The 17856-nt window shown below is 46.1% G+C and overlaps 2 non-coding genes and 38 pseudogenes across 2 annotated transcripts; all 40 read left to right on the forward strand.

The window, feature by feature from the left end:
• The first annotated feature begins 229 nt into the window (after window positions 1–229).
• Window positions 230–348, forward strand: LOC140294552 (5S ribosomal RNA; annotated as a pseudogene).
• Window positions 349–1004: 656 nt separating this feature from the next.
• On the forward strand, window positions 1005–1122 carry LOC140288005 (5S ribosomal RNA; annotated as a pseudogene).
• Window positions 1123–1388: 266 nt separating this feature from the next.
• On the forward strand, window positions 1389–1507 carry LOC140275821 (5S ribosomal RNA; annotated as a pseudogene).
• Window positions 1508–1776: 269 nt separating this feature from the next.
• On the forward strand, window positions 1777–1895 carry LOC140301166 (5S ribosomal RNA; annotated as a pseudogene).
• Window positions 1896–2167: 272 nt separating this feature from the next.
• Window positions 2168–2286, forward strand: LOC140311429 (5S ribosomal RNA; annotated as a pseudogene).
• Window positions 2287–2555: 269 nt separating this feature from the next.
• LOC140312894 (5S ribosomal RNA) lies at window positions 2556–2674 on the forward strand (annotated as a pseudogene).
• Window positions 2675–2943: 269 nt separating this feature from the next.
• On the forward strand, window positions 2944–3062 carry LOC140295388 (5S ribosomal RNA; annotated as a pseudogene).
• Window positions 3063–3334: 272 nt separating this feature from the next.
• Window positions 3335–3453, forward strand: LOC140277021 (5S ribosomal RNA; annotated as a pseudogene).
• A 269-nt stretch (window positions 3454–3722) lies between these two features.
• LOC140268328 (5S ribosomal RNA) lies at window positions 3723–3846 on the forward strand (annotated as a pseudogene).
• Window positions 3847–4115: 269 nt separating this feature from the next.
• LOC140313836 (5S ribosomal RNA) lies at window positions 4116–4234 on the forward strand (annotated as a pseudogene).
• Window positions 4235–4503: 269 nt separating this feature from the next.
• On the forward strand, window positions 4504–4622 carry LOC140303309 (5S ribosomal RNA; annotated as a pseudogene).
• Window positions 4623–4894: 272 nt separating this feature from the next.
• LOC140293152 (5S ribosomal RNA) lies at window positions 4895–5013 on the forward strand (annotated as a pseudogene).
• A 657-nt stretch (window positions 5014–5670) lies between these two features.
• LOC140307282 (5S ribosomal RNA) lies at window positions 5671–5789 on the forward strand (annotated as a pseudogene).
• A 269-nt stretch (window positions 5790–6058) lies between these two features.
• Window positions 6059–6177, forward strand: LOC140271742 (5S ribosomal RNA; annotated as a pseudogene).
• A 269-nt stretch (window positions 6178–6446) lies between these two features.
• LOC140298940 (5S ribosomal RNA) lies at window positions 6447–6565 on the forward strand. The gene has a single exon (XR_011914535.1). It is a non-coding gene; the product is annotated as a 5S ribosomal RNA (ribosomal RNA).
• A 269-nt stretch (window positions 6566–6834) lies between these two features.
• On the forward strand, window positions 6835–6953 carry LOC140278327 (5S ribosomal RNA; annotated as a pseudogene).
• A 272-nt stretch (window positions 6954–7225) lies between these two features.
• LOC140289262 (5S ribosomal RNA) lies at window positions 7226–7344 on the forward strand (annotated as a pseudogene).
• Window positions 7345–7614: 270 nt separating this feature from the next.
• LOC140302421 (5S ribosomal RNA) lies at window positions 7615–7733 on the forward strand (annotated as a pseudogene).
• Window positions 7734–8002: 269 nt separating this feature from the next.
• LOC140303313 (5S ribosomal RNA) lies at window positions 8003–8121 on the forward strand (annotated as a pseudogene).
• A 272-nt stretch (window positions 8122–8393) lies between these two features.
• LOC140293153 (5S ribosomal RNA) lies at window positions 8394–8512 on the forward strand (annotated as a pseudogene).
• A 657-nt stretch (window positions 8513–9169) lies between these two features.
• On the forward strand, window positions 9170–9288 carry LOC140271623 (5S ribosomal RNA; annotated as a pseudogene).
• A 269-nt stretch (window positions 9289–9557) lies between these two features.
• On the forward strand, window positions 9558–9676 carry LOC140271749 (5S ribosomal RNA; annotated as a pseudogene).
• A 269-nt stretch (window positions 9677–9945) lies between these two features.
• On the forward strand, window positions 9946–10064 carry LOC140312860 (5S ribosomal RNA; annotated as a pseudogene).
• Window positions 10065–10333: 269 nt separating this feature from the next.
• On the forward strand, window positions 10334–10452 carry LOC140278333 (5S ribosomal RNA; annotated as a pseudogene).
• Window positions 10453–10724: 272 nt separating this feature from the next.
• On the forward strand, window positions 10725–10843 carry LOC140289263 (5S ribosomal RNA; annotated as a pseudogene).
• Window positions 10844–11500: 657 nt separating this feature from the next.
• Window positions 11501–11619, forward strand: LOC140271753 (5S ribosomal RNA; annotated as a pseudogene).
• A 269-nt stretch (window positions 11620–11888) lies between these two features.
• LOC140284643 (5S ribosomal RNA) lies at window positions 11889–12007 on the forward strand (annotated as a pseudogene).
• Window positions 12008–12276: 269 nt separating this feature from the next.
• Window positions 12277–12395, forward strand: LOC140273295 (5S ribosomal RNA; annotated as a pseudogene).
• A 269-nt stretch (window positions 12396–12664) lies between these two features.
• On the forward strand, window positions 12665–12783 carry LOC140288713 (5S ribosomal RNA; annotated as a pseudogene).
• Window positions 12784–13052: 269 nt separating this feature from the next.
• On the forward strand, window positions 13053–13171 carry LOC140310417 (5S ribosomal RNA; annotated as a pseudogene).
• A 270-nt stretch (window positions 13172–13441) lies between these two features.
• LOC140290687 (5S ribosomal RNA) lies at window positions 13442–13560 on the forward strand (annotated as a pseudogene).
• Window positions 13561–13829: 269 nt separating this feature from the next.
• On the forward strand, window positions 13830–13948 carry LOC140294554 (5S ribosomal RNA; annotated as a pseudogene).
• Window positions 13949–14604: 656 nt separating this feature from the next.
• On the forward strand, window positions 14605–14723 carry LOC140296009 (5S ribosomal RNA; annotated as a pseudogene).
• A 269-nt stretch (window positions 14724–14992) lies between these two features.
• On the forward strand, window positions 14993–15111 carry LOC140314618 (5S ribosomal RNA; annotated as a pseudogene).
• Window positions 15112–15383: 272 nt separating this feature from the next.
• Window positions 15384–15502, forward strand: LOC140273301 (5S ribosomal RNA; annotated as a pseudogene).
• Window positions 15503–15771: 269 nt separating this feature from the next.
• LOC140272356 (5S ribosomal RNA) lies at window positions 15772–15890 on the forward strand (annotated as a pseudogene).
• A 269-nt stretch (window positions 15891–16159) lies between these two features.
• On the forward strand, window positions 16160–16278 carry LOC140298795 (5S ribosomal RNA). Its single transcript, XR_011914403.1, has one exon. It is a non-coding gene; the product is annotated as a 5S ribosomal RNA (ribosomal RNA).
• Window positions 16279–16548: 270 nt separating this feature from the next.
• On the forward strand, window positions 16549–16667 carry LOC140290688 (5S ribosomal RNA; annotated as a pseudogene).
• A 269-nt stretch (window positions 16668–16936) lies between these two features.
• LOC140294555 (5S ribosomal RNA) lies at window positions 16937–17055 on the forward strand (annotated as a pseudogene).
• Window positions 17056–17711: 656 nt separating this feature from the next.
• LOC140296010 (5S ribosomal RNA) lies at window positions 17712–17830 on the forward strand (annotated as a pseudogene).
• The last annotated feature ends 26 nt before the right edge of the window (window positions 17831–17856 follow it).

The raw sequence follows: 17856 nt of genomic DNA on the forward strand, positions 1-17856 counted from the left end.
CGTCTGATCACCCTGTGACACATGAGGAAGTTGGTCATCTTCAGCTGCTGCTGCTTTGTTGGAAGACACGAAGTGATCTGAGAGTCTCAGTTTCAGCTGAAGAGAATAATCACGTCAGGGAAGAAGATGTGCCCACTACACATCAGCCTTTCTCAGCAATTATCTGGTTACATAGAGGAACCGTATGATTCCTGTACTAATATAATGCACTTTTGTCAGACACATTGTTGCTTACGGCCACACCACCCTGAACATACCCGCCCTCGTCTGATCTCGGAAGCCAAGCAGCGTTGAGCCTGCTTAGTACTTGGATGGGAGACTGCTTGGGAATACCAGGTGCTGTAAGTGTTTTCTCTTCTCTCTACAACCTGCATGTCTTTTGTTGCAACATCTGATCACCCTGTGACACATGAGGAAGTTGGTCATCTTCAGCTGCTCCTGCTTTGTTGGCTGACACAAAGTGATCTGAGAGTCTCAGTTTCAGTTGCAGAGAATGATCACATCAGAGAAGATGATTTGCCCGCTACACATCAGCCTTTCTCGGCAATTATCTGGTTGCATAGAGGAACCGTATGATTCCAGTACCTATATAATGCACATTTGTCAGAGACATTGTTGCTTACGGCCACACCACCCTGAATAAGCCAGACCTCGTCTGATCTCGGACACCAAGAAGGTTGTACCTGGTTAGTACTTGGATGGGAGACAGCTTGGGAATACCAGGTGCTGTAAGCTTTTTCTCTTCTCTCTACCACCTGCATGTCTTTTGTTGCAACGTCTGATCACCCTGTGACACATGAGGAAGTTGGTCATCTTCAGCTGCTGCTGCTTTGTTGGCAGACACAAAGTGATCTGAGAGTCTCAGTTTCAGCTGCAGAGAATAATCACATCAGGGAAGAATATGTGCCCACTACACATCAGCCTTTCTTGGCAATTATCTGGTTACATAGAGGAACCGTATGATTCCAGTACCTATATAATGCACATTTGTCACAGAGATTATTACTTACGGCCACACCACCCTGAACATGCCCGACCTCGTCTGATCTCGGAAGCCAAGCACGGTTGGCCTGGTTAGTACTTGGATGGAAGACCTCTTGGGAATACCAGGTGCTGTAAGCTTTTTCTCTTCTCTCTACCACCTGCATGTCTTTTGTTGCAACGTCTGATCACCCTGTGACACATGAGGAAGTTGGTCATCTTCAGCTGCTGCTGCTTTGTTGGCTGACACGAAGTGATCTGAGAGTCTCAGTTTCAGTTGCAGAGAATGATCACATCAGAGAAGATGATATGCCCGCTACACATCAGCCTTTCTCTGCAATTATCTGGGTGCATAGAGGAACCGTATGATTCCAGTACCTATATAATGCACATTTGTCAGAGACGTTGCTTACGGCCACACAACCCTGAACATGCCCGACCTCGTCTGATCTCGGAAGCCAAGCAGGGTTGGGCCTGGTTTGTACTTGGATGGAAGACCTCTTCGGAATACCAGGTGTTGTAAGCTTTTTCTCTTCTCTCTACCACCTGCATGTCTTTTGTTGCAATGTCTGATCACCCTGTGACACATGAGGAAGTTGGTCATCTTCAGCTTCTGCTGCTTTGTTGGCAGACACAAAGTGATCTGAGAGTCTCAGTTTCAGCTCGAGAGAATAATCACGTCAGGGAAGAAGATGTGCCCACTACTTATCAGCCTTTCTCGGCAATTATCTGGTTGCATAGAGGAACCGTATGATTCCAGTACCTATATAATGCACATTTGTCAGAGACATTGTTGCTTACGGCCACACCACCCTGAACATGCCCGACCTCGTCTGATCTCGGAAGCCAAGCAGGGTTGAGCCTGCTTAGTACTTGGATGGGAGACTACTTGGGAATACCAGGTGCTGTAAGCTTCTTCTCTTCTCTCTACCACCTGCATGTCTTTTGTTGCAACGTCTGATCATCCTGTGACACATGAGGAAGTTGGTCATCTTCAGCAGCTGCTGCTTCTTTGTTGTTAGACACGAAGTGATCTGAGAGTCTCAGTTTCAGCTGCAGAGAATAATCACATCAGGGAAGAAGATGTGCCCACTACAAGTCAGCCTTTCTCTGCAATTATCTGGTTACATAGAAGAAGTGTATGATTCCAGTACCTATATAATGCACATTTGTCACAGCTATTGTTGCTTACGGCCGCACCACCCTGAATATGCCCGACCTCGTCTGATCTTGGAAGCCAAGGAGGGTTGGGCCTGGTTAGTACTTGGATGGAAGACCTCTTGGGAATACCAGGTGCTGTAAGCTTTTTCTCTTCTCTCTACCACCTGCATGTCTTTTGTTGCAACGTCTGATCACCCTGTGACACATGAGGAAGTTGGTCATCTTCAGCTGCTGCTGCTTTGTTGGCAGACACGAAGTGATCTGAGAGTCTCAGTTTCAGCTGCAGAGAATGATCACATCAGGGAAGAAGATGTGCCCATAACAAGTGAGCCTTTCTCGGAAATGATCTGGTTACATAGAGGAAGTGTATGATTCCAGTACTTATATAATGCACATTTGTCACAGAAATTGTTCCTTACGGCCACACCACCCTGAATATGCCCGACCTCGTCTGATCTCGGAAGCTAAGGAGGGTTGGGCCTGGTTAGTACTTCAATGGGAGACTGCTTGGGAATACCAGGTGCTGTAAGCGTTTTCTCTTCTCTCTACAACCTGCATGTCTTTTGTTGCAACGTCTGATCACCCTGTGACACATGAGGAAGTTGGTCATCTTCAGCTGCTGCTGCTTTGTTGGAAGACACGAAGTGATCTGAGAGTCTCAGTTTCAGCTGAAGAGAATAATCACGTCAGGGAAGATGATGTGCCCACTACACATCAGCCTTTCTCAGCAATTATCTGGTTACATAGAGGAACCGTATGATTCCTGTACTTATATAATGCACATTTGTCACAGACATTGTTGCTTACGGCCACACCACCCTCAATATGCCTGACCTCGTCTGATCTCGGAAGCCAAGCAGGGTTGGTTCTGGTTAGTACTTGGGTGGGAGACCGCTTGAAAATACCATTTGCTGTAAGCTTTTTCTCTTCTCTCTACAACCTGCATGTCTTTTGTTGCAACGTCTGATCACCCTGTGACACATGAGGAAGTTGATCATCTTCAGCTGCTGCTGCTGCTTTGTTGGCAGACATGAAGTGATCTGAGAGTCTCAGTTTCAGCTCCAGAGAATAATCACATCAAGGAGGAAGATGTGCCCACTAAGAGTCAGCCTTTCTCGGCAATTATCTGGTTACATAGAGGAAGTGTATGATTCCAGTACCTATATAATACACATTTGTACCAGATATTGTTGCTTACAGCCACACCACCCTGAATAAGCTCGACCTCGTCTGATCTCGGAAGCCAAGCAGGGTTGGGCCTGGTTAGTTCTTGAATGGGAGACTGCTTGCGAATACCAGGTGCTGTAAGCTTTTTCTCTTCTCTCTACAACCTGCATGTCTTTTGTTGCAATGTCTGATCACCCTGTGACACATGAGGAAGTTGGTCATCTTCAGCTTCTGCTGCTTTGTTGGCAGACACGAAGTGATCTGAGAGTCTCAGTTTCAGCTGAAGAGAATGATCACATCAAGAAGGAAGATGTAACCACTAAGAGTCAGCCTTTCTCGGCAATTATCTGGTTACATAGAGGAAGTGTATGATTCCAGTACCTATATAATACACATTTGTCACAGAGATTGTCGCTTACGGCCACACCACCCTGAATATAATATGCCCGACCTCGTCTGATCTCGGAAGCCAAGCAGGGTTGTGCCTGGTTAGTACTTGGGTGGGAGACTGCTTGGGAATACCAGGTGCTGTAAGCTTTTTCTCTTCTCTCTACCACCTGCATGTCTTTTGTTGTAACATCTGATCACCCTGTGACACATGAGGAAGTTGGTCATCTTCAGCTGCTGCTGCTTTGTTGGCAGACACAAAGTGATCTGAGAGTCTCAGTTTCAGCTGCAGAGAATAATCACATCAGGGAAGAAGATGTGCCCATAACAAGTCAGCCTTTCTCGGCAATTATCTGGTTGCATAGAGGAACCGTATGATTCCAGTACCTATATAATGCACATTTGTCACAGACATTGTTGCTTACGGCCACACCACCCTGAACATGCCCGAGCTCGTCTGATCTTGGAAGCCAAGCAGGGTTGGGCCTTGTTAGTACTTGAATTGGAGACAACTTGGGAATACCAGGTGCTGTAAGCTTTTTCTCTTCTCTCAACCACCTGCATGTATTTTGTTGCAACGTCTGACCACCCTGTGACACATGAGGAAGTTGGTCATCTTCAGCTGCTGCTGCTTTGTTGGCAGACATGAAGTGATCTGAGAGTCTCAGTTTCAGTTGCAGAGAATGATCACATCAGAGAAGATGATTTACCCGCTACACATCAGCCTTTCTCTGCAATTATCTGGTTGCATAGAGGAACCGTATGATTCCAGTACCTATATAATGCACATTTGTCAGAGACATTGCTGCTTACGGCCACACCACCCGGAACATGCCTGACCTCGTCTGATCTTGGAAGCCAAGCAGGGTTGGGCCTGGTTAGTACTTGCATGGGAGACCACTTGGGAATACCAGGTGCTGTAAGCTTCTTCTCTACTCTCTACCACCTTCATGTCTTTTGTGGCAACGTCTGATCCTCCTGTGACACATGAGGAAGTTGGTCATCTTCAGCTGCTGCTGCGTCTTTGTTGGCAGACACGAAGTGATCTGAGAGTGTCAATTTCAGCTGCAGAGAATAATCACATCAGGGAAGAAGATGTGCCCACTACAAGTCAGCCTTTCTGGGCAATTATCTGGTTACATAGAGGAAGTGTATGATTCCATTGCCTATATAATGCACATTTGTCACAGATATTGTTGCTTACGGCCACACCACCCTGAATAAGCCCGACCTTGTCTGATCTTGGAAGTCAAGCAGGTTTGGGCCTCGTTAGTACTTGGATGGGAGACTGCTTGGGAATACCAGGTGCTGTAAGCTTTTTCTCTTCTCTCTACCACCTGCATGTCTTTTGTTGCAACGTCTGATCACCCTGTGACACATGAGGAAGTTGGTCATCTTCAGCTGCTGCTGCTTTGTTGGCAGACACAAAGTGATCTGAGAGTCTCATTTTCAGCTGGAGAGAATTATCACGTCAGGGAAGAAGATGTGCCCACTACATATCAGCCTTTCTCGGCAATTATTCGGTTACATAGAGGAAGTGTATGATTCCATTGCCTATATAGTGCACATTTGTCACAGAGATTGTTACTTACGGACAAACCACCCTGAATATGTCTGACCTTGTCTGATCTCGGAAGCCAAGGAGGGCTGGTTCTGGTTAGTACTTTGATGGGACACCGCTTGGGAATACCAGGTGCTGTAAGCTTTTTCTCTTCTCTCTACCACCTACATGTCTTTTGTTGCAATGTCTGATCGCCCTGTGACACATGAGGAAGTTGGTCATCTTCAGCTGCTGCTGCTTTGTTAGCAGACACGAAGTGATCTGAGAGTCTCAGTTTCAGCTGCAGAGAATAATCACATCAAGGAAGAAGATGTGCCCACAACAAGTTAGCCTTTCTCTGCAATTATCTGGTTACATAGAGGAACTGTATTATTCCAGTACCTATATAATGCACATTTTTCACAGACATTGTTACTTACGGCCACACCACCCTGAATATGCCCGACCTCGACTGATCTCGGAACCCAAGCAGGGTTGGGCCTGGTTAGTACTTGAATGGGAGACCCCTTGGGAATGCCAGGTGCTGTAAGCTTTTTCTCTTCTCTCTACCACCTGCATGTATTTTGTTGCAAGGTCTGATCGCCCTGTGACACATGAGGAAGTTGGTCATCTTCAGCTGCTGCTGCTTTGTTGGCAGACACGAAGTGATCTGAGAGTCTCATTTTCAGCTGGAGAGAATAATCACGTCAGGGAAGAAGATGTGTCCACTATTTATCAGCCTTTCTCTGCAATTATCTGGTTATATAGAGGAAACGTATGATTCCAGTACCTATACAATTTACATTTGTCAGAGACATTGTTGCTTACGGCCACACCACCCTGAATATGCCCGACCTCGTCTGATCTCGAAAGCCAAGCAGGGTTGTGCCTGGTTAGTACTTGGATGGGAGACCGCTTGGGATTATCAGGTGCTGTAAGCTTTTTCTCTTCTCTCAACCACCTGCATGTCTTTTGTTGCAACGTCTGATCACCCTGTGACACATGAGGAAGTTGGTCATCTTCATTTTCTGCTGCTTTGTTGGCAGACACGAAGTGATCTTAAAGTCTCATTTTCAGCTGGAGAAAATTATCACGTCAGGGAACAAGATGTGCCCACTACATATCAGCCTTTCTTGGCAATTATATGGTTGCATAGAGGAACCGTATGATTCCAGTACCTATATAATGCACATTTGTCACAAACATTGTTACTTACGGCCACACCACCCGGAATATGCCCAACCTCGTCTGATCTTGGAAGCCAAGCAGGGTTGGGCCTGGTTAGTACTTGGATGGGAGACCGCTTGGGAATACCAGGTGCTGTAAGCTTTTTCTCTTCTCTCAACCACCTGCATGTCTTTTGTTGCAACGTCTGATCACCCTGTGACACATGAGGAAGTTGGTCATCTTCAGCTGCTGCTGCTTTGTTGGCAGACATGAAGTGATCTGAGAGTCTCAGTTTCAGTTGCAGAGAATGATCACATCAGAGAAGATGATTTACCCGCTACACATCAGCCTTTCTCGGCAATTATCTGGTTGCATAGAGGAACCGTATGATTCCAGTACCTATATAATGCACATTTGTCAGAGACATTGCTGCTTACGGCCACACCACCCGGAACATGCCTGACCTCGTCTGATCTTGGAAGCCAAGCAGGGTTGGGCCTGGTTAGTACTTGCATAGGAGACCACTTGGGAATACCAGGTGCTGTAAGCTTCTTCTCTACTCTCTACCACCTTCATGTGTTTTGTGGCAACGTCTGATCCTCCTGTGACACATGAGGAAGTTGGTCATCTTCAGCTGCTTTTGCGTCTTTGTTGGCAGACACGAAGTGATCTGAGAGTGTCAATTTCAGCTGCAGAGAATAATCACATCAGGGAAGAAGATGTGCCCACTACAAGTCAGCCTTTCTGGGCAATTATCTGGTTACATAGAGGAAGTGTATGATTCCAGTACCTATATAATGCACATTTGTCACAGATATTGTTGCTTACGGCCACACCACCCTGAATAAGCCCGACCTTGTCTGATCTTGGAAGTCAAGCAGGTTTGGGCCTGGTTAGTACTTGGATGGAAGACTGCTTGGGAATACCAGGTGCTGTAAGCTTTTTCTCTTCTCTCAACCACCTGCATGTCTTTTGTTGCAACGTCTGATCACCCTGTGACACATGAGGAAGTTGGTCATCTTCAGCTGCTGCTGCTTTGTTGGCAGACACGAAGTGATCTTAGAGTCTCATTTTCAGCTGGAGAAAATTATCACGTCAGGGAACAAGATGTGCCCACTATATATCAGCCTTTTTTTGGCAATTATCTTGTTACATAGAGGAACCATATGATTCCATTGCCTATATAATGCACATTTGTCACAGAGATTGTTGCTTACGGCCAAACCACCCTGAATATGCCCGATCTCGTCTGATCTTGGAAGCCAAGGAGGGTTGGGCGTGGTTAGTACTTGGATGGAAGACCTCTTGGGAATACCAGGTGCTGTAAGCTTTTTCTCTTCTCTCTACCACCTGCATGTCTTTTGTTGCAACGTCTGATCACCCTGTGACACATGAGGAAGTTGGTCATCTTCAGCTGCTGCTGCTTTGTTGGCTGACACGAAGTGATCTGAGAGTCTCAGTTTCAGTTGCAGAGAATGATCACATCAGAGAAGATGATATGCCCGCTACACATCAGCCTTTCTCTGCAATTATCTGGGTGCATAGAGGAACCGTATGATTCCAGTACCTATATAATGCACATTTGTCAGAGACATTGCTGCTTACGGCCACACCACCCGGAACATGCCTGACCTCGTCTGATCTTGGAAGCCAAGCAGGGTTGGGCCTGGTTAGTACTTGCATGGGAGACCACTTGGGAATACCAGGTGCTGTAAGCTTCTTCTCTACTCTCTACCACCTTCATGTCTTTTGTGGCAACGTCTGATCCTCCTGTGACACATGAGGAAGTTGGTCATCTTCAGCTGCTGCTGCGTCTTTGTTGGCAGACACGAAGTGATCTGAGAGTGTCAATTTCAGCTGCAGAGAATAATCACATCAGGGAAGAAGATGTGCCCACTACAAGTCAGCCTTTCTCGGCAATTATCTGGTTACATAGAGGAAGTGTATGATTCCATTGCCTATATAATGCACATTTGTCACAGATATTGTTGCTTACGGCCACACCACCCTGAATAAGCCCGACCTTGTCTGATCTTGGAAGTCAAGCAGGTTTGGGCCTCGTTAGTACTTGGATGGGAGACTGCTTGGGAATACCAGGTGCTGTAAGCTTTTTCTCTTCTCTCTACCACCTGCATGTCTTTTGTTGCAACGTCTGATCACCCTGTGACACATGAGGAAGTTGGTCATCTTCAGCTGCTGCTGCTTTGTTGGCAGACACAAAGTGATCTGAGAGTCTCATTTTCAGCTGGAGAGAATTATCACGTCAGGGAAGAAGATGTGCCCACTACATATCAGCCTTTCTCGGCAATTATCTGGTTACATAGAGGAAGTGTATGATTCCATTGCCTATATAGTGCACATTTGTCACAGAGATTGTTACTTACGGACAAACCACCCTGAATATGTCTGACCTTGTCTGATCTCGGAAGCCAAGGAGGGCTGGTTCTGGTTAGTACTTTGATGGGACACCGCTTGGGAATACCAGGTGCTGTAAGCTTTTTCTCTTCTCTCTACCACCTACATGTCTTTTGTTGCAATGTCTGATCGCCCTGTGACACATGAGGAAGTTGGTCATCTTCAGCTGCTGCTGCTTTGTTAGCAGACACGAAGTGATCTGAGAGTCTCAGTTTCAGCTGCAGAGAATAATCACATCAAGGAAGAAGATGTGCCCACAACAAGTTAGCCTTTCTCTGCAATTATCTGGTTACATAGAGGAACTGTATTATTCCAGTACCTATATAATGCACATTTTTCACAGACATTGTTACTTACGGCCACACCACCCTGAATATGCCTGACCTCGACTGATCTCGGAACCCAAGCAGGGTTGGGCCTGGTTAGTACTTGAATGGGAGACCCCTTGGGAATGCCAGGTGCTGTAAGCTTTTTCTCTTCTCTCTACCACCTGCATGTATTTTGTTGCAAGGTCTGATCGCCCTGTGACACATGAGGAAGTTGGTCATCTTCAGCTGCTGCTGCTTTGTTGGCAGACACGAAGTGATCTGAGAGTCTCATTTTCAGCTGGAGAGAATAATCACGTCAGGGAAGAAGATGTGTCCACTATTTATCAGCCTTTCTCTGCAATTATCTGGTTATATAGAGGAAACGTATGATTCCAGTACCTATACAATTTACATTTGTCAGAGACATTGTTGCTTACGGCCACACCACCCTGAATATGCCCGACCTCGTCTGATCTCGAAAGCCAAGCAGGGTTGTGCCTGGTTAGTACTTGGATGGGAGACCGCTTGGGATTATCAGGTGCTGTAAGCTTTTTCTCTTCTCTCAACCACCTGCATGTCTTTTGTTGCAACGTCTGATCACCCTGTGACACATGAGGAAGTTGGTCATCTTCATTTTCTGCTGCTTTGTTGGCAGACACGAAGTGATCTTAAAGTCTCATTTTCAGCTGGAGAAAATTATCACGTCAGGGAACAAGATGTGCCCACTACATATCAGCCTTTCTTGGCAATTATATGGTTGCATAGAGGAACCGTATGATTCCAGTACCTATATAATGCACATTTGTCACAAACATTGTTACTTACGGCCACACCACCCGGAATATGCCCAACCTCGTCTGATCTTGGAAGCCAAGGAGGGTTGGGCCTGGTTAGTACTTGGATGGGAGACCGCTTGGGAATACCAGGTGCTGTAAGCTTTTTCTCTTCTCTCAACCACCTGCATGTCTTTTGTTGCAACGTCTGATCACCCTGTGACACATGAGGAAGTTGGTCATCTTCAGCTGCTGCTGCTTTGTTGGCAGACATGAAGTGATCTGAGAGTCTCAGTTTCAGTTGCAGAGAATGATCACATCAGAGAAGATGATTTACCCGCTACACATCAGCCTTTCTCGGCAATTATCTGGTTGCATAGAGGAACCGTATGATTCCAGTACCTATATAATGCACATTTGTCAGAGACATTGCTGCTTACGGCCACACCACCCGGAACATGCCTGACCTCGTCTGATCTTGGAAGCCAAGCAGGGTTGGGCCTGGTTAGTACTTGCATAGGAGACCACTTGGGAATACCAGGTGCTGTAAGCTTCTTCTCTACTCTCTACCACCTTCATGTCTTTTGTGGCAACGTCTGATCCTCCTGTGACACATGAGGAAGTTGGTCATCTTCAGCTGCTTTTGCGTCTTTGTTGGCAGACACGAAGTGATCTGAGAGTGTCAATTTCAGCTGCAGAGAATAATCACATCAGGGAAGAAGATGTGCCCACTACAAGTCAGCCTTTCTGGGCAATTATCTGGTTACATAGAGGAAGTGTATGATTCCAGTACCTATATAATGCACATTTGTCACAGATATTGTTGCTTACGGCCACACCACCCTGAATAAGCCCGACCTTGTCTGATCTTGGAAGTCAAGCAGGTTTGGGCCTGGTTAGTACTTGGATGGAAGACTGCTTGGGAATACCAGGTGCTGTAAGCTTTTTCTCTTCTCTCTACCACCTGCATGTCTTTTGTTGCAACGTCTGATCACCCTGTGACACATGAGGAAGTTGGTCATCTTCAGCTGCTGCTGCTTTGTTGGCAGACACAAAGTGATCTGAGAGTCTCATTTTCAGCTGGAGAGAATTATCACGTCAGGGAAGAAGATGTGCCCACTACATATCAGCCTTTCTCGGCAATTATCTGGTTACATAGAGGAAGTGTATGATTCCATTGCCTATATAATGCACATTTGTCACAGAGATTGTTACTTACGGACAAACCACCCTGAATATGTCTGACCTTGTCTGATCTCGGAAGCCAAGGAGGGCTGGTTCTGGTTAGTACTTTGATGGGACACCGCTTGGGAATACCAGGTGATGTAATCTTTTTCTCTTCTCTCTACCACCTGCATGTATTTTGTTGCAACGTCTGATCGCCCTGTGACACATGAGGAAGTTGGTCATCTTCAGCTGCTGCTGCTTTGTTGGCAGACACGAAGTGATCTGAGAGTCTCATTTTCAGCTGGAGAGAATAATCACGTCAGGGAAGAAGATGTGTCCACTATTTATCAGCCTTTCTCTGCAATTATCTGGTTATATAGAGGAAACGTATGATTCCAGTACCTATACAATTTACATTTGTCAGAGACATTGTTGCTTACGGCCACACCACCCTGAATATGCCCGACCTCGTCTGATCTCGAAAGCCAAGCAGGGTTGTGCCTGGTTAGTACTTGGATGGGAGACCGCTTGGGATTATCAGGTGCTGTAAGCTTTTTCTCTTCTCTCAACCACCTGCATGTCTTTTGTTGCAACGTCTGATCACCCTGTGACACATGAGGAAGTTGGTCATCTTCATTTTCTGCTGCTTTGTTGGCAGACACGAAGTGATCTTAAAGTCTCATTTTCAGCTGGAGAAAATTATCACGTCAGGGAACAAGATGTGCCCACTACATATCAGCCTTTCTTGGCAATTATATGGTTGCATAGAGGAACCGTATGATTCCAGTACCTATATAATGCACATTTGTCACAAACATTGTTACTTACGGCCACACCACCCGGAATATGCCCAACCTCGTCTGATCTTGGAAGCCAAGCAGGGTTGGCCCTGGTTAGTACTTGGATAGGAGACCGCTTGGGAATACCAGGTGCTGTAAGCTTTTTCTCTTCTCTCAACCACCTGCATGTCTTTTGTTGCAACGTCTGATCACCCTGTGACACATGAGGAAGTTGGTCATCTTCAGCTGCTGCTGCTTTGTTGGCAGACACGAAGTGATCTTAGAGTCTCATTTTCAGCTGGAGAAAATTATCACGTCAGGGAACAAGATGTGCCCACTATATATCAGCCTTTTTCGGCAATTATCTTGTTACATAGAGGAACCATATGATTCCATTGCCTATATAATGCACATTTGTCACAGAGATTGTTGCTTACGGCCAAACCACCCTGAATATGTCTGACCTCGTTTGATCTCAGAAGCCAAGGAGGGTTGGGCCTGGTTAGTACTTTGATGAGAGACCGCTTGGGAATACCAGGTGCTGTAAGCTTTTTCTCTTCTCTCTACCACCTGCATGTCTTTTGTTGCAACGTCTGATCGCCCTGTGACACATGAGGAAGTTGGTCATCTTCAGCTGCTGCTGCTTTGTTGGCAGACACAAAGTGATCTGAGAGTCTCAGTTTCAGTTGCAGAGAATGATCACATCAGAGAAGATGATTTACCCGCTACACATCAGCTTTTCTCGGCAATTATCTGGTTGCATAGAGGAACCGTATGATTCCAGTACCTATATAATGCACATTTGTCAGAGACATTGCTGCTTACGGCCACACCACCCGGAACATGCCTGACCTCGTCTGATCTCGGAAGCCAAGCAGGGTTGGGCCTGGTTAGTACTTGGATGGGAGACCGCTTGGGATTATCAGGTGATGTAAGCTTTTTCTCTTCTCTCAACCACCTGCATGTCTTTTGTTGCAACGTCTGATCACCCTGTGACACATGAGGAAGTTGGTCATCTTCATTTTCTGCTGCTTTGTTGGCAGACACGAAGTGATCTTAGAGTCTCATTTTCAGCTGGAGAAAATGATCACGTCAGGGAACAAGATGTGCCCACTACATATCAGCCTTTCTTGGCAATTATATGGTTGCATAGAGGAACCGTATGATTCCAGTACCTATATAATGCACATTTGTCACAGACATTGTTACTTACGGCCACACCACCCTGAATATGCCCAACCTCGTCTGATCTTGGAAGCCAAGCACGGTTGGGCCTGGTTAGTACTTGGATGGGAGACCGCTTGGGAATACCATGTGCTGTAAGCTTTTTCTCTTCTCTCAACCACCTGCATGTCTTTTGTTGCAACGTCTGATCACCCTGTGACACATGAGGAAGTTGGTCATCTTCAGCTGCTGCTGCTTTGTTGGCAGACACGAAGTGATCTTAGAGTCTCATTTTCAGCTGGAGAAAATTATCACGTCAGGGAACAAGATGTGCCCACTATATATCAGCCTTTTTTTGGCAATTATCTTGTTACATAGAGTAACCATATGATTCCATTGCCTATATAATGCACATTTGTCACAGAGATTGTTGCTTACGGCCAAACCACCCTGAATATGTCTGACCTCGTCTGATCTCAGAAGCCAAGGAGGGTTGGGCCTGGTTAGTACTTTGATGAGAGACTGCTTGGGAATACCAGGTGCTGTAAGCGTTTTCTCTTCTCTCTACAACCTGCATGTCTTTTGTTGCAACGTCTGATCACCCTGTGACACATGAGGAAGTTGGTCATCTTCAGCTGCTGCTGCTTTGTTGGAAGACACGAAGTGATCTGAGAGTCTCAGTTTCAGCTGAAGAGAATAATCACGTCAGGGAAGAAGATGTGCCCACTACACATCAGCCTTTCTCAGCAATTATCTGGTTACATAGAGGAACCGTATGATTCCTGTACTAATATAATGCACTTTTGTCAGACACATTGTTGCTTACGGCCACACCACCCTGAACATACCCGCCCTCGTCTGATCTCGGAAGCCAAGCAGCGTTGAGCCTGCTTAGTACTTGGATGGGAGACTGCTTGGGAATACCAGGTGCTGTAAGTGTTTTCTCTTCTCTCTACAACCTGCATGTCTTTTGTTGCAACATCTGATCACCCTGTGACACATGAGGAAGTTGGTCATCTTCAGCTGCTCCTGCTTTGTTGGCTGACACAAAGTGATCTGAGAGTCTCAGTTTCAGTTGCAGAGAATGATCACATCAGAGAAGATGATTTGCCCGCTACACATCAGCCTTTCTCGGCAATTATCTGGTTGCATAGAGGAACCGTATGATTCCAGTACCTATATAATGCACATTTGTCAGAGACATTGTTGCTTACGGCCACACCACCCTGAATAAGCCAGACCTCGTCTGATCTCGGACACCAAGAAGGTTGTACCTGGTTAGTACTTGGATGGGAGACAGCTTGGGAATACCAGGTGCTGTAAGCTTTTTCTCTTCTCTCTACCACCTGCATGTCTTTTGTTGCAACGTCTGATCACCCTGTGACACGTGAAGAAGTTGGTCATCTTCAGCTGCTGCTGCTTTGTTGATAGACACAAGGTGATCTGAGAGTCTCAGTTTCAGCTGAAGAGAATAATCACATCAAGGAGGAAGATGAACCCACTACAAGTCAGCCTTTTTCGGCAATTATCTGGTTACACAGAGGAAGTGTATGATTCCAGTACCTATATAATGCACATTTGTCACCGATATAGTTGCTTACGGCCACACCACCCTGAATAAGCCCGACCTCGTCTGATCTCGGAAGCCAAGCAGGGTTGCGCCTGGTTAGTGCTTGAATAGTAGACCGCTTGGGAATACCAGGTGCCTTAAGCTTTTTATCTTCTCTCTACCACCTGCATGTCTTTTGTTGCAACGTCTGATCACCCTGTGACACATGAGGAAGTTGGTCATCTTCAGCTTCTGCTGCTTTGTTGGCAGACACGAAGTGATCTGAGAGTCTCAGTTTCAGCTGAAGAGAATGATCACATCAGAGAAGATGATATGCCCGCTACACATCAGCCTTTCTCGGCAATTATCTGGTTGCATAGAGGAACCGTATGATTCCAGTACCTATATAATGCACATTTGTCAGAGACATTGTTGCTTACGGCCACACCACCCTGAACATGCCCGACCTCGTCTGATCTCGGAAGCCAAGCAGGGTTGAACCTGCTTAGTACTTGGATGGGAGACTGCTTGGGAATACCAGGTGCTGTAAGCTTCTTCTCTTCTCTCTACCACCTGCATGTCTTTTCTTGCAACGTCTGATCATCCTGTGACACATGAGGAAGTTGGTCATCTTCAGCAGCTGCTGCTTCTTTGTTGGCAGACACGAAGTGATCTGAGAGTCTCAGTTTCAGCTGCAGAGAATAATCACATCAGGGAAGAAGATGTGCCCACTATATATCAGCCTTTTTCGGCAATTATCTTGTTACATAGAGGAACCATATGATTCCATTGCCTATATAATGCACATTTGTCACAGAGATTGTTGCTTACGGCCAAACCACCCTGAATATGTCTGACCTCGTTTGATCTCAGAAGCCAAGGAGGGTTGGGCCTGGTTAGTACTTTGATGAGAGACCGCTTGGGAATACCAGGTGCTGTAAGCTTTTTCTCTTCTCTCTACCACCTGCATGTCTTTTGTTGCAACGTCTGATCGCCCTGTGACACATGAGGAAGTTGGTCATCTTCAGCTGCTGCTGCTTTGTTGGCAGACACAAAGTGATCTGAGAGTCTCAGTTTCAGTTGCAGAGAATGATCACATCAGAGAAGATGATTTACCCGCTACACATCAGCTTTTCTCGGCAATTATCTGGTTGCATAGAGGAACCGTATGATTCCAGTACCTATATAATGCACATTTGTCAGAGACATTGCTGCTTACGGCCACACCACCCGGAACATGCCTGACCTCGTCTGGTCTCGGAAGCCAAGCAGGGTTGGGCCTGGTTAGTACTTGGATGGGAGACCGCTTGGGATTATCAGGTGATGTAAGCTTTTTCTCTTCTCTCAACCACCTGCATGTCTTTTGTTGCAACGTCTGATCACCCTGTGACACATGAGGAAGTTGGTCATCTTCATTTTCTGCTGCTTTGTTGGCAGACACGAAGTGATCTTAGAGTCTCATTTTCAGCTGGAGAAAATGATCACGTCAGGGAACAAGATGTGCCCACTACATATCAGCCTTTCTTGGCAATTATATGGTTGCATAGAGGAACCGTATGATTCCAGTACCTATATAATGCACATTTGTCACAGACATTGTTACTTACGGCCACACCACCCTGAATATGCCCAACCTCGTCTGATCTTGGAAGCCAAGCACGGTTGGGCCTGGTTAGTACTTGGATGGGAGACCGCTTGGGAATACCAGGTGCTGTAAGCTTTTTCTCTTCTCTCAACCACCTGCATGTCTTTTGTTGCAACGTCTGATCACCCTGTGACACATGAGGAAGTTGGTCATCTTCAGCTGCTGCTGCTTTGTTGGCAGACACGAAGTGATCTTAGAGTCTCATTTTCAGCTGGAGAAAATTATCACGTCAGGGAACAAGATGTGCCCACTATATATCAGCCTTTTTTTGGCAATTATCTTGTTACATAGAGGAACCATATGATTCCATTGCCTATATAATGCACATTTGTCACAGAGATTGTTGCTTACGGCCAAACCACCCTGAATATGTCTGACCTCGTCTGATCTCAGAAGCCAAGGAGGGTTGGGCCTGGTTAGTACTTTGATGAGAGACTGCTTGGGAATACCAGGTGCTGTAAGCGTTTTCTCTTCTCTCTACAACCTGCATGTCTTTTGTTGCAACGTCTGATCACCCTGTGACACATGAGGAAGTTGGTCATCTTCAGCTGCTGCTGCTTTGTTGGAAGACACGAAGTGATCTGAGAGTCTCAGTTTCAGCTGAAGAGAATAATCACGTCAGGGAAGAAGATGTGCCCACTACACATCAGCCTTTCTCAGCAATTATCTGGTTACATAGAGGAACCGTATGATTCCTGTACTAATATAATGCACTTTTGTCAGACACATTGTTGCTTACGGCCACACCACCCTGAACATACCCGCCCTCGTCTGATCTCGGAAGCCAAGCAGCGTTGAGCCTGCTTAGTACTTGGATGGGAGACTGCTTGGGAATACCAGGTGCTGTAAGTGTTTTCTCTTCTCTCTACAACCTGCATGTCTTTTGTTGCAACATCTGATCACCCTGTGACACATGAGGAAGTTGGTCATCTTCAGCTGCTCCTGCTTTGTTGGCTGACACAAAGTGATCTGAGAGTCTCAGTTTCAGTTGCAGAGAATGATCACATCAGAGAAGATGATTTGCCCGCTACACATCAGCCTTTCTCGGCAATTATCTGGTTGCATAGAGGAACCGTATGATTCCAGTACCTATATAATGCACATTTGTCAGAGACATTGTTGCTTACGGCCACACCACCCTGAATAAGCCAGACCTCGTCTGATCTCGGACACCAAGAAGGTTGTACCTGGTTAGTACTTGGATGGGAGACAGCTTGGGAATACCAGGTGCTGTAAGCTTTTTCTCTTCTCTCTACCACCTGCATGTCTTTTGTTGCAACGTCTGATCACCCTGTGACACGTGAAGAAGTTGGTCATCTTCAGCTGCTGCTGCTTTGTTGATAGACACAAGGTGATCTGAGAGTCTCAGTTTCAGCTGAAGAGAATAATCACATCAAGGAGGAAGATGAACCCACTACAAGTCAGCCTTTTTCGGCAATTATCTGGTTACACAGAGGAAGTGTATGATTCCAGTACCTATATAATGCACATTTGTCACCGATATAGTTGCTTACGGCCACACCACCCTGAATAAGCCCGACCTCGTCTGATCTCGGAAGCCAAGCAGGGTTGCGCCTGGTTAGTGCTTGAATAGTAGACCGCTTGGGAATACCAGGTGCCTTAAGCTTTTTATCTTCTCTCTACCACCTGCAT

This window comes from Leuresthes tenuis, unplaced genomic scaffold (assembly GCF_036924035.1).
Source record: "Leuresthes tenuis unplaced genomic scaffold, fLeuTen1.0.hap1 SCAF_1, whole genome shotgun sequence".
Taxonomy (NCBI): Eukaryota; Metazoa; Chordata; class Actinopteri; order Atheriniformes; family Atherinopsidae; genus Leuresthes; species Leuresthes tenuis.